General features: G+C 32.8%; 1 pseudogene; it reads left to right on the forward strand.

Annotated features, from left to right (window-relative positions):
* The first annotated feature begins 572 nt into the window (after window positions 1–572).
* Window positions 573–669, forward strand: LOC138804032 (U6 spliceosomal RNA; annotated as a pseudogene).
* The last annotated feature ends 12,359 nt before the right edge of the window (window positions 670–13,028 follow it).

Consider the following 13,028-nt stretch of genomic DNA (forward strand, 5'->3'; position numbering starts at 1 on the left):
TTTTGAAAAAAAAATACCTTCTAGTCCGAACAGTTCTGTCTGAACTGTTCGTCTCTATATAATCCCTTGTAACTAAGATTAGTTTTGCTCCAGTAAGACAATCTATGCTGTCAGGGTAAGACATTCTGGTTGGGCTGTTCCTATACGAAGCAAGGGTAAAAGGTCACGGAGACATTTGTGCCAGCAAGACCTCATTTGGGAAATTTTAAGCTGCAGAAATTTAGAAGTAGCTCTTAAGCAAGGCTTACTTTGAATCCATTAGCTCCACAAAGCTAAATCAGTTAATAAATAAGTACTTGAAAATCCATTACCTTTGCACCTATCTATAACAGCTTAAAAGTATGATCAAATTTCAAATGAAAAAGACTTAAAATAGTCATTTACAAAAACTTGCAAATGTGAGCAATCGAACAAACAACATAAGTTTTTTTCCACCATACACAGAATTTTACAGAAATAAGATGAATAGCAATTTTGGGAACAATAAGGTTTCCTTGTTACAAATAGGCAACCAAGGATATATACCTGTCTTAAGATTGCATCATTGATTACTTAAGTTTATAGGATACTACATGCTTCAGCAGCAGGTCTACCCGAATTACAATACAGAGATTTACATGCCTCTTGCACAAGGATGATATGAAAATTTGTGAAGTATTCCATATTTTTCATTCTTCAGATGCAAGAAATGAAAAACTGTTATTCAAAAGTTGATTACAAATATACAAGTGTAATAATATATGTAATTCATAGAAATAAAAGTTAGTTTGACATCAGTGTATTCAATCTTCACCATTTTAGAAAGGCCTTTACATAGCATAACCTTTATAAAACTTTTGAAATAAATAACATTGTCATTTTATCCGAAAGAAATAAAATTCTATAAGGACTTAGGAATTAAAAGAATCTTAAAATGTTTCTGTATGGAATGCAATCTGAAAGGACACATTTATTAATGAACGTATGTATTATAAAACAATGTCGAATTCAAAGTATTATATCTAGGAGCGAATGAAACAGATTATGGACATTATACAAACAGAATACTAAACATTTTAAAATATACTTTTTCAGACAAGCACCAGAAATATCTTTAGTTTCTGTAATACTCATTTCAACAGATAAATTAAAAATTTTTTCTGATTTAAAAAATCACAAACTCTATAGAAATCATTATAGATGTATACAAACAACTAAAATATATTTTGACATCAAAGTCAGGCAATTCACTTGGAAGAATACCATGGAATACATGAATTTTTAATGTAAGGTATTGCTGTTTCTTTGTATTGTGAAAATATTTTCTATGGTCACATAGGATGGACTGGCAATTTTGAAATTAAAGAAACTTAACTGATCCATTAGGACTCAGGAGAACAATTTGTACAGCTTTCCACAACTTCAAAGAGGTAGTGATACATACTTATCCTTTTGGCAATATCAAATTCAGTTTCTTCCAAGTTGTGCTTCAGAACTGACTTGATATAATGGTTCAATAGAAGGAGATCCAGCGTATCATTGCTATATCTATTCCCAGCAGCAAGATGCATGGGGGTCAAGAGGCCTTTAACTTGGCCATTGGTATCTGCATCATGATGAAATAAAGAAGCCACTCTGTTATTATTCCATCTATATGTACTGTGCAGGGATGTCCAGCCATTCACAGTTATTGCATGAATATCTGCCTTGAGCCACCAACTCATGGACAATATCTAAGTGTCCACTGTAGGCTTCTCGATGAAGAGGGGTATACTCATCCTCATCCCTAGTAATCACATGAGTGACCTTTTTGGAAAGTAGTCTCTGCACTGTAGTAAGGCGATTATTTTCAGCAGAACAAAGAAGAATTTTCCTTGGATACTATTTCATTTTTTTTTGCAATTGATACCATTTCTCACTTTTTCATCTTGTTCCTCAACTTCATCAGAATTGCCTAACCAGAGACTTTGAGTGCCAGTGAGAATGAGCTGTCCATGTATTTCCCCAATAGTTCACATTGGATGAAATGGTCAGAAAAATCTGGTGAATTTGCTGCATCTGTTTTTTTCACTATTATTTATTTTCTCTTTTTTCATTTTTACTATTCTAAATTATTCTAACTGGAGAGTAGGGAATTGGTAGAGAGCAGAGGAAAGATTTTCCTCCGTATTTAAAGGTACAGACTGAAAATGAGGACCAGTGTTGTCTTCTTTTGCAGCTTATTCTAAGAATGAGAAAACAGGAAATAATATCTTCTATGTAAATGAATTGGGATATGGCAGAGCAGAAAGTGAAATGATGCAACCAAAAATATAAAAGCAAAATAAATTATGATAATTATGGAGCAATCATATTACTTATAAGAACCATGAAAGGGAGAGAGGAAGAGAGAGAGAGATGTGCAATGATTTAGCTAGCCACAAAATCCATCCCTCTCATCAAATTATAGAGCAAATAAATTTATTTTTTAAAAGAGATGGAAATAGAATTTAAGATCAGATGTCTCCATTGTTTTTAATTATATTCTTATTATCTTAAATACTTGTACAAGGGAATTTTCATTCAACATATCAGTTTTTTAAAGTAAAATGGATCTTTATATAACTTTTCCACACCCTTCCAAACCTCACTCCACTTTAATTTTTTCTAGTTTCATACTATCTGTATTGAATATTATACCTTCAGGCTCCTCCTCCATAACTCTCTTTATTCCTTCCTTTTGACTTCCACTCACATATTCCAAGTGATAGTTTCCTGGTATTCATTTTGTTGGAGTAAAGTTCAATTTTATAAGAAATTACACCTTTGAAATACTCCTCTGCAAATAGCATGCTTTGGTTAATATTTTTGTGTAAACTTGTATAAATTTCTAGCTTCCAAATATGGCTCTGACTTAGTTCCATTAATATATTTTTAGATCTATCCATTTCGTTGCAAATAATGTAAAAGTCTTCAAAATGGATGGGTTCAATCCAATGTGTATATGTGCCATTCTTTCTCTAATCATCACTCTGCCAAAGGGCATCTGGGCTGTTTCCGTAACTTGGCTACAGTGAATAGTGCAGCAGTGAACAAGATTGTGAAAGTGATTTTACTGTTACGTTTTGGAATAATTCATCACTTCCTTTGTGGGAGCAATACTCTATCCAGTTTTCCATAATAAGAACATCCTTCCCTTCATCTTCATCACAATGTATTGCAAGTCCTCAAAAACACACTTACCCCTACACTTACCCCTACAGGTCTCAATAAGCTAAAACACCACTGTGCCCATATTCTTTCAAAACATTTTTTTCATAATTGTACATATAATTTAGTGAGAACCTTCTATGTACTTTCCTAATGTGGGAATGAGGGACATGACAGAGTAAACGTAAGAAATATGCAACTTAATTAGCTATTATCATATTTAAAATCATGTTCAGCTCTAATTCATAGCCTCACATAATATTATTTTAATCTTTATTTGATTACTTCATCTAACCCGTAAATTATATCAGGTGAGTTAAAAGCAAAGGCAAAAAGTGTGGTTTGATTTTGACACTCAGGTGTGAGGATGCACAACATGGGCAAATAAATGGATTGGAATTAATAGCTCTTATCCATTTTGTTAACGTAGAGATGATTTTCCCAACCTGATTCTTGAATTCTTATTCCATTCAACAACAAGAAACATGTGATAATTTCCTTTGTTTTGCTCCTGATTAACTTTTTTTCCATTTTATTTTATAATGGATGATTTCATAAATGTACTGTAGATACGAAAATATACTAAATATTTCTATCCGTATGCATTGATATATACATACACACATATATTATGCAGGTTATATGATAATGTATAATTTCAGTTACTGTACAATTTACTAAATTATTAAAACTATCGACGGCTCATGCCTGGCATCCTGGTTACTCGGGAGGCTGAGATCTGACAAACATAGTTTGAAGCCATCCTGGGCAAGAATGTCCAGGAGCTTCTTATCACCAAACAATCAACAGAAAATCAGAATTGGAACTGTGGTTCAAATAGTAGAGTGGTAGCCTTGAGAGAAAAATCTCAGGGATATCATCCAGGTTCTTAGTTTAAGAAGTACAATCTACCCTAATAAAATCTATTTAATTTACACCTGTGTAATTAAAGTATTTCCATCACCCAAATGCACAACCATGCTCATTTGCAAGGTAACTCTGTTTTGTCTGAAGTACCATAAAATATTTTCACTTAAGGTGAAAGCATTGGAACGTGGGTTCATTCTATCTCTCTCATGCATTTTTCCACTCAAATATTCAAATGTTACAATTATTCCAATTATTTAAAATAATAGCTTTTTACTTTAATACCCAAATATTAGAGTTTGAATTGAGTGTCTTGTGCCCCCTAAATGGGTGCTCTTACCACTTTGTCATGTCCCCAGGGCTAAATTATCCTGATTATTTTTCAGATCCTTGTGTATGACCTTGGGCTCAGTCCATGTTATGTTATTCTTCCTGGAATTTAGAATAACAGGTGCATGGCATTGTGTACTGATTTTTTTGTCCAGTCTGGGCTTTAACCTCTATCCTCTGAAGAGTAGACTCCCATGTAGTCAGGACTTTCATAAGTTTCTGATAGCTGATGTTTTTTTAAGTCTTTGAATTTCCTGCAAGTTCTTGTCTACTGAATTAATTTGTTTTCTTGGGTTGTGTTGTTTCATTTGAATGTATGTGTTGAGTTGTTCCTCACTTGTCCTTTTGTTTCTTTCAATCAAGTTCTTACCTAAAATGCTGAGAAACCAATTCTTCTTTTTCATGATAGTCAAGGTGAACATGATTTATTACAAAGCAATTTCAGTAATATTTAAACATCTTCATATCTATGGATGGTACATAAATGATAAGTGCTGTGACGGGTTTTTTTATTTTCACAGCAGTCTTTGCCATGCACAGACAGATCATCATAAAATCTATGAAGATAATAAAACTACAGATGCAAGCAAAGAGAAGAAAAACCTATTATTAATTGTTTGACAGAGGCTTGCGTTCTAGTGAAAGAAATACGTTGCTTGATGCAAGATTTCACAAAATTGTATTGCTAGGGGGAAGCTAAACAATCATCTAATTCTACAGAATTGAGGGAGAAGAATCAAACTCCTGAATCGTTTACATGTGGGTCAAATAAAAGCATGCTTCTAAAAAGAGAGTTTACTTTAGAGAAACATGATGAGTTCTATGTAAATAGGTGCTTAGCTGATTTTGTTAATTTGTAAACTAATACAGGGAAATAGGGTACAGCAAGTTAAAAAAAGAACTTCGCATTAAAATACTCGTGTGTGTGTGTGTGTGTGTGTGTGTGTGTGTGTGTGTGTGTGTACATGCACGTGTATACACGCATGCATATGTGCAAGTGCTCATTTATTTATTCATCATCCCTAAGCTTCTGTGTCCAAGGATAGTGGCTTACCACTTGAGCCATTGTTCCACTTCTGGTTTTTTTGGAGATAATTGCATGTATTTTCATGATTGGACTGGCTTTGAATAGTGGTCTTCATATCTCAGCCTCCAGAGTAGCTAGCTAAACTTACTCAGCCCCCAAGTAGCTAGTTAAAATTCGGCCTGTCCTCTATACTTCACTGCTTTTTTATTCTTGTCCTGAGGTGTTCACATGCCTAAGTCATATATATGTCTGAACTCTTAACTACTGAGGAGGCTTGAGAACAGAACCCAGGCCAAAAGTTTAGTGGACTTCCTTCTCAATCTATAGTTGGGTGCATTGGATCATTTCCACCATCCTTCACTATCTACAGGTTAAGATTGGAAGGGCTGCCGAATCCAGGCCAGCCAAGTTAGGAAGCAAGACAATTTGGTGTGCAACTCTTATGCCCTTGATAATGGGAAGGCTAAAATGTCAGATCAGATGCATGTTCTTTTGAAAGTGAACCCCTATCCTAAAATTAACCACTGATATGACACCACTCTACAAAAACAATCACCAAGTTGAACACAATTTCCCACAACCAAAATAAGCATATACTTTAACATGCAAAAACTTAGTACAATCTGCTCTTTGCTCTAATATCAGCTGCATCTAATTATCATATCATGTGACAGAATAGTTTCTTCATTAAACTGATTATATATTTTAAGAAACCTAGAAAATTCTTTCTCACATATTAAATCAAACGAATGGCAAATTGCTTCATTTCTTACCTATTTGACTACCACTATAAATTCATCTTACGATTATTATTAATAGTAATATATTCAGATTTATTAATTTACTTTGTAACAGTTTTTAAACTTTTGGCTTCTCTGCGGAATTTGAAGTATTTAGATAGTATCATCAAATTTTATTACTTGGGTACTTAGGGCAGTTTTCAAAAAAGTTTTAAACCAATGGTTTCTAGTAATTCTGTTTTTTTTTTGGGGGGGGGAGGGTGTCGGATCGTGGGACCTGAATTCTGGGCCTGGGTACTGTTCCTCAAGGCTAGTTCAAGGCGAGCACTCGACCACTTGATCCACAGCGCCCCTTCCAGTTTTTTTTTCTGTTTATGTGATGCTGAGGAATTGAACCCAGGGCCTCAAACATGCAAAGCAAGAGTTCTACCACTGAGCCACCTTCCTAGCTCTCTATGAATTCTTAATTGGTATATTATGTAGTTTATTTTTAATTTCAATTTAATTTTATTGTAAAGGTAATTTACAGAGGGGATACAGCTACCTAAATAAAGTAATGAGTACATTTATTATGGAAGGAACATATTTATCGCTTCCATTGATTTTTTTGCACACTCAAAAAAAAAACTACTGATGCTTTTCCTGTCGATATTGACCAATGGGTACTTTTCTTTCTTCATGCATTTTTTATTATAAAATTGATATACAGAGGGCTTACAGTTATTTAAGTCAACTAAAGAGTACACTTCATTATATTATCTAAATTTTGAACTTAATTATTTTCTTTTGTTTCGTTAGGGTAATTCTTTTTTCAGAGTTGTAAGATTAGTTAATTTAGATTTGCATAATTTTAACACATGTAAATTATTCAGAGATATATTTTTTGCTTTCAAAATAGTTAACATGTGAATATTTAAAAATTATTTTCTTAAATTTTATATGGTTGATGAATTTAAATAAATTTAATTTCTTAAAGTTCTAAACATATTTGTTTAGGTAATGAATACTGTATTTTCAAGAAGCACATAGTTAATAAAAAAGGCTGCATTACATGGTCACTTTTTGGAAATATTTATACTTGAATTAAAAAAAAACTGAGCTGGGCATAGTGATTTGTAGTTTCCATTTTCTAACTATGGTGGGAAGTGTAAATAGGGTTTGCAACTCGGGAGAGACTGGGAAAATATGAGACCTTATCATAAAATTTCCAGAGTGAAATGATTAGAGATATAGCCATGCCTAGCAAGATATAGAGCACCTGGTTATCATATACTAAATCTTGAGTTAAAACACCAGTAACATCAATCTTTTATCAAAATTAATTATACATGTTTCAAAATGTTTATTATTTAAAACTTGTTTGCAAATTTCTCATGTCTTTTATTTCTTATTTTTCAATTTACTTAATCTATAAGAATCCAAGTATCTTGTGACTGTATTATTTCTACTAAACTTTTAAATAGTATGAGCAATATTATGATTTCATATATTAAAATACTTTTACTGTTTGTGATAATTTCCTCTGTTTAATATGATAATAACAGTATTCCAAATATGTGTATGTGCTATGTGTGTGTGTGTTTATGTGGGTTTTGTGTGTGTGTGCTTTGTGTGTACTTTGTAATGCTTGGGAGATCACAAAATTGCTTCACATATGTTAGGCCAAAGTTTTATCACTGAACTATACTGTCTAGTTATAATACAATTTGTGTTTTAAGTTATGACTTTTTAAAATTTTCATTCCTAGTATGCTTTTCAAAATTATATATGATAAAATGTGATCCATCTTCTATCCACATTAGCAACTGTTAGTTTTATTCTTTCTCTTATTTCTTTGGAAATGAATTATATTCCTAATACAACTTTTTTACATTGTAACAGCTCTATACAATGCTTTGTTTTCTAGTTTATTTTTTCCATGTTATCTGACTTTTAGTCCAAACTATCAGGTGGATTAAAAAGAAACTTGATTCAGAACACTTTATTTTTCTCCTTCTCTTCTCTGAAATCTTTCTGTTTTTTGAAACAATACCAATGACATACAACTCCTATGTGATCCACCATTCTTCCCCATCTCTCTCTCTTCTGCAGTACAGCTCAAGTCGTTATCATTCAGCTTTATTATGCTATAATGTTATCTAAAGCTTAACTCATTCTTAAATTAATTTTAGTTGCTTTGAGCAATCTCTAAAGACATTTATCTATATATAATATCAGGGGTTTGTGTTTCCACAATGTGCGAAATATGAGTGACTATCAAATATCCAGATATCTCTGGAGAATATTGGTCCACCTGCTCAATAATACCGTATGTAAATTCAAGGAATTCATAACAATCTTGTAAAATGGTGTAGCTTGAACCTTCATACAAGCTTTGAATCGTATTACCATGTTTAGTGAAGATAACCTAGTTCTATTATAAGAACAGACACATAGAAGAAGGTAACAGATTTTTCAAAAATAAATTCTTACTTTTATGTTCCACAGATCATGAAAAGGATGCTATGAGAGTTTATGAAATAAAAACAGAATCTTAAATGGTTGTATTGGCACTATTGCCTCTCTAGTTTTAAAGAATGATCTTAGAATATTACCTCAATCCTTTGTGTGTATGTATGTCGGTCATGGGGTTTGAACTCTGGGCTTGGGAGTTGTCCATGTGCTCTTCAGCTCACGGTGAGTACTCTACCGCTTGAGCAACAGCAAAACTGCCAGTTTTCTAGTGGTTTATTGGAGATAAGAGTCTCATGGACTTTCCTGCCCAGGATAGCTTTAAACCACCATCCTCAGATCTCAGCCTCCTCAGTAGCTAGGATTACAGGCGTGAGCCACCGGCACCTGGCCTACCTGAAACCTTATAAAGAATGATTATCAAACTAAATGTGAGATGTAAAAACCTGTAAAACATAAATGTAAATATTCATGACATCGGATTAGTAAAGGTTTCTAAAAATTTGACATGGAAAACATTAGCTAAAGAGAAGCAAGAACTGGATTATATCAAGTGATAACCTTTCATAATTCAAAGGACACTATAACAGAAATGAAACCATATCCAACATATAGAGGGCATATATTTGTTAATGCTACAATGTTAATGCTACAATGATTCTGAAACTTAAGTGTTTTTTGGGAGGGGTCCGGTTGTGGGCCCTGAACTCTGGGCTGTGCCCTGTCCTTCAGCTCTTCAGCTCAAGGCTAGCGCTCTACCACTTGAGCCACAGAGCAACTTCCGGCTTTTTTTTTTTGCTTATGTGATGCAAAGGAATCGAACCCAGGGCCTCAGGCATGCAAGGCATCGCTCTACCACTGAGCCACGTTCCCAGCCCCTGAAACTTAAGTATTTTTATATCTTCTAATTCTATATAAATTTTTTCCTGAATAGTATATTTCGTTAAATAACATATGCAAATTAATAGTCAATAGGAGGAGCATATGAAATAAGCTCCTTTTTAGTGTCTAAGAAATAATAAAAACTCACTAATAAGTCCATAATATAAAAAGAGGACACAAAATATAGTAATGCATTTGTGGAGAAATTGATATACTTCTGATAGTGATCGATTTGTATAATACTACAAACATTTTTGCAAATAAGATTTCAAGTCTTCAAAAGGTGAAAGAGAATTTTATAGGATCCAGGCATTACACTTCTATGAATGTATTAAACAGAAGTAAAAAAAACTTTTTTGGATAAAGAATGTAGTTAATTGACAGTGAACTTGAATAGTATGTGTGAGACCCTGGAAATGATCTGCTAAAAACAAATTTTGAAAAGACACACTATAGAGGATGTATTCTGGGCAAATTCCTGTAACTGAATTTTATATCTATTTTTAATGTCTGTTCTAAAATTTACAGCATTTCTATTTGAAGGAATGCAAGTTTGTGAAAATCGGGCTTTGAAAACCTATGAAGGCACAATTCACTTCCAAAGCACTAAAATGTATACAATTAAAGGAGATAATATATTGTAAGTGAATTGCATGTTAGGAAAAGAAACTATTGTTAAAACTTCTTCACACAAAATGCAGAATAGCTAAAAAGAAGTTTTGGTGTTGGCTAAAAACTCTTTGTAAACTACTGCATTTAAAACAAAGATGTGATTTCTGTTTATTTTGAGGGTATTTTGGCCTTTGGATTTATACAGAGATAACTCAATCCAAAAGTATATGTGATAACTGGAATACCTAGGAATTATGCATCAATTCTACGTAATTTTTTTATTATTTTTTATTGTGAAAATACTGTACAGATGGGTTACAATTACCTGGGCAAGATAATGAGTACATTTCTTATCAAGCATTGTAGCCTCCCCCTTTGTTTCCCCTTCCTCTCCCTTCCCATCCTCCCCCTGTCCCCCACTCAATCCTCCCTGTTCCCCCCCAAAGTTGTAAAGTTCATTTTTCGACATAACGACTTTTACATCTCATTGTTGAAATGAGTCCACCTGTATCCCTATTGTTTTCCCATGGTTTCCCTTATTTGCAATATCTAGTATATGTCTGAGTCAAGCAGAAAAGGCCAGATAAGGTGATGTTAGGGAAATGAACCCTAAGGTAGGTATTCAAATGTTTTCTTTTCTTTCGTGCGATTGTTTCTAACACATTTATGATTATTTCTTTGTTACTTTGTATGTCCCTCCCCCACAGTATAACTCCTGCTTTCACTGTATTTGATGTCGGTATAATTGTGGAGGGGAAGGGGTAAAACTTCTAAGTAATTGAGAAACTTTTCTGGAAGATACTTTTAGCAAATGACAAAAGACACAAATCTATGCATCTGGATTTTATGAAAGTCATATGTTACATGCTCAATCCAATTGCTTATCTCTAGTTTTCTAGGAAAAACGTATTCTCAAGATAAGAAACAAAAGCAGTGAAAATAACAAAATACACAATCATCTTGATTTATTTGTGAAAGTAACAAATGAAATAAAATAATTCCACTGAAGGGAATCCAATATTAGTGTATGTGAAGATCTTCCTAAATGCCAATATCCATTACATTTTTGGAATTTTAATTTCTACTAACATAGGAAAACTAGAACAAGAAAACAAATATAGACTTAGAGTGAACCAGCCTTGAAATCATTTTCTTAATTGTTTTGAAATTACAAAAGAATTGATACTCCTTTGCTTTGGAAATCATTTAAAAATATTTATCACTTATGATAATTCAAATACCAAGCAAGAGTAATTTTATATAATCATTATAAATATCATTTTATTACTATTGTAAATTAGAATAAAAAAATCAGTCCCAATATATGACGTACCTATCATTATTCTTAACTTCTAATCATTACCTAAATATCTTAAACAATCTAAATAATCATGTCTTTAACATGTACGTAAATGTTCTATACTTTTTTACTTAACATTTTCCAGGGGTATGTATTCATGTTTCTAAGAAATGTTCACAGCAGTTAAAAGATAGTTTTGTGAAATTAATGTGCTACATTTTTTTTTGTGGGTGTTGTTTTTAGTGGTTAATTGGAGATAAGAATCTAACAAGTACTTTTCTCTCTGGGCTAGTTTCGGAAACAATTCTAAGATCTCAGCACCCAGACTAGCTCTTATTATAAGGGTGAGTTACCGGCACTTGATTTCATGAAGTTTTTTTAAATTTTAATTATATTTTAAGATACTTGTTTCACTATAATGAATATCATTCTAACATAAATTTAGATATATGTATATATATCTGAGGACAAATATTCTCTAAAAATATACTATTCTACACATAACATTTATATATAGAGAGAGAAGACAGATATATATATAGAGAGAGAGAAGACAGACTCGCTCTAAAAATTTTATGCTACTATTTTTGACCTTTTTCATTTCAAAGATATACAGTCAATTTTTCTAAAAGTTTCCCAGAATAAAATAACTAATATTTCAATAGAAAGTAGAGTTTATTACTTTCAAGGGAATTTTAGATATACACATGATATTATAGTAACATTTACAGTATATTACTTGAAAAGGTTCTGCCCAAACTCTCAAATATTTGATTGTAGTTAGGGGAAGAGAGGAAGTTAATTCATACTGATTAGGAAATTGCAATGCTTCAAAAAATCTATTCCATAATTTGTTATAAGCACATAGTCAAACTACCTGATATGGTTTAGGTTTTTTGTTTATTTGTTCAAAATTTCAATATGAATTCATGCACAGTGGTAACATTAAAATTATTAATCAAAAGACAAATAATAAAATCATAGACACATATCCGATGTTCAATAATTAGCACTTATGTTGCTAATAATAATTTTGATGGGTAGGATGATGACCCCAGTGTAGCCTGATAATGACGATGTTGTGATTGAAAAGGAAAAAAAAATACGTAGATATCTTTGAAGCTGGATTTCCCACATTGAATGCATAGTTATAAACAGCGTTGGATTACATACAATAAGAATAAGAGGAGGAGGGCTGGGAAGGTGGCTCAGTGGCAGAGTACTGGCCTTGTCTACATGAGGCTCTGGGTTTGATTCCTCAGCACCACATAAGCAGAAAAAGCGGGAAGTGGCACTGTTGCTCAAGTGGTAGAGTGCATTGAGCGAAGAGCTGAGGGACAGTGCCAGGCCAAGAGTCCAGGCCCCATGACGAACCAAACAAAACAAAACAAAACAAAACAGAATAACAAAAGGAGAGTTTGAATATCAAGAATTACAATCACATAAACAGGTACAGGCAGTAAAAACCCTAATGTTATTCCAGCAGTCTTTCTAATGTATATACACTCACTGTTCTTGGTGGTATTATTTTCTTATAAATAAAATCGTTTATTTCCACATTTTGATGGACTAAGATGTAGGTTTCAACTTAGTGTGATTAGTTCAAATAACATTCTCATATAGATACCATTCAATAAATAATGTTTACAAA

This window comes from Dipodomys merriami, unplaced genomic scaffold, assembly GCF_024711535.1.
Source record: "Dipodomys merriami isolate MVZ:Mamm:240054 unplaced genomic scaffold, mDipMer1.0.p SCAF_352, whole genome shotgun sequence".
In the NCBI taxonomy this organism is placed as follows: Eukaryota; Metazoa; Chordata; class Mammalia; order Rodentia; family Heteromyidae; genus Dipodomys; species Dipodomys merriami.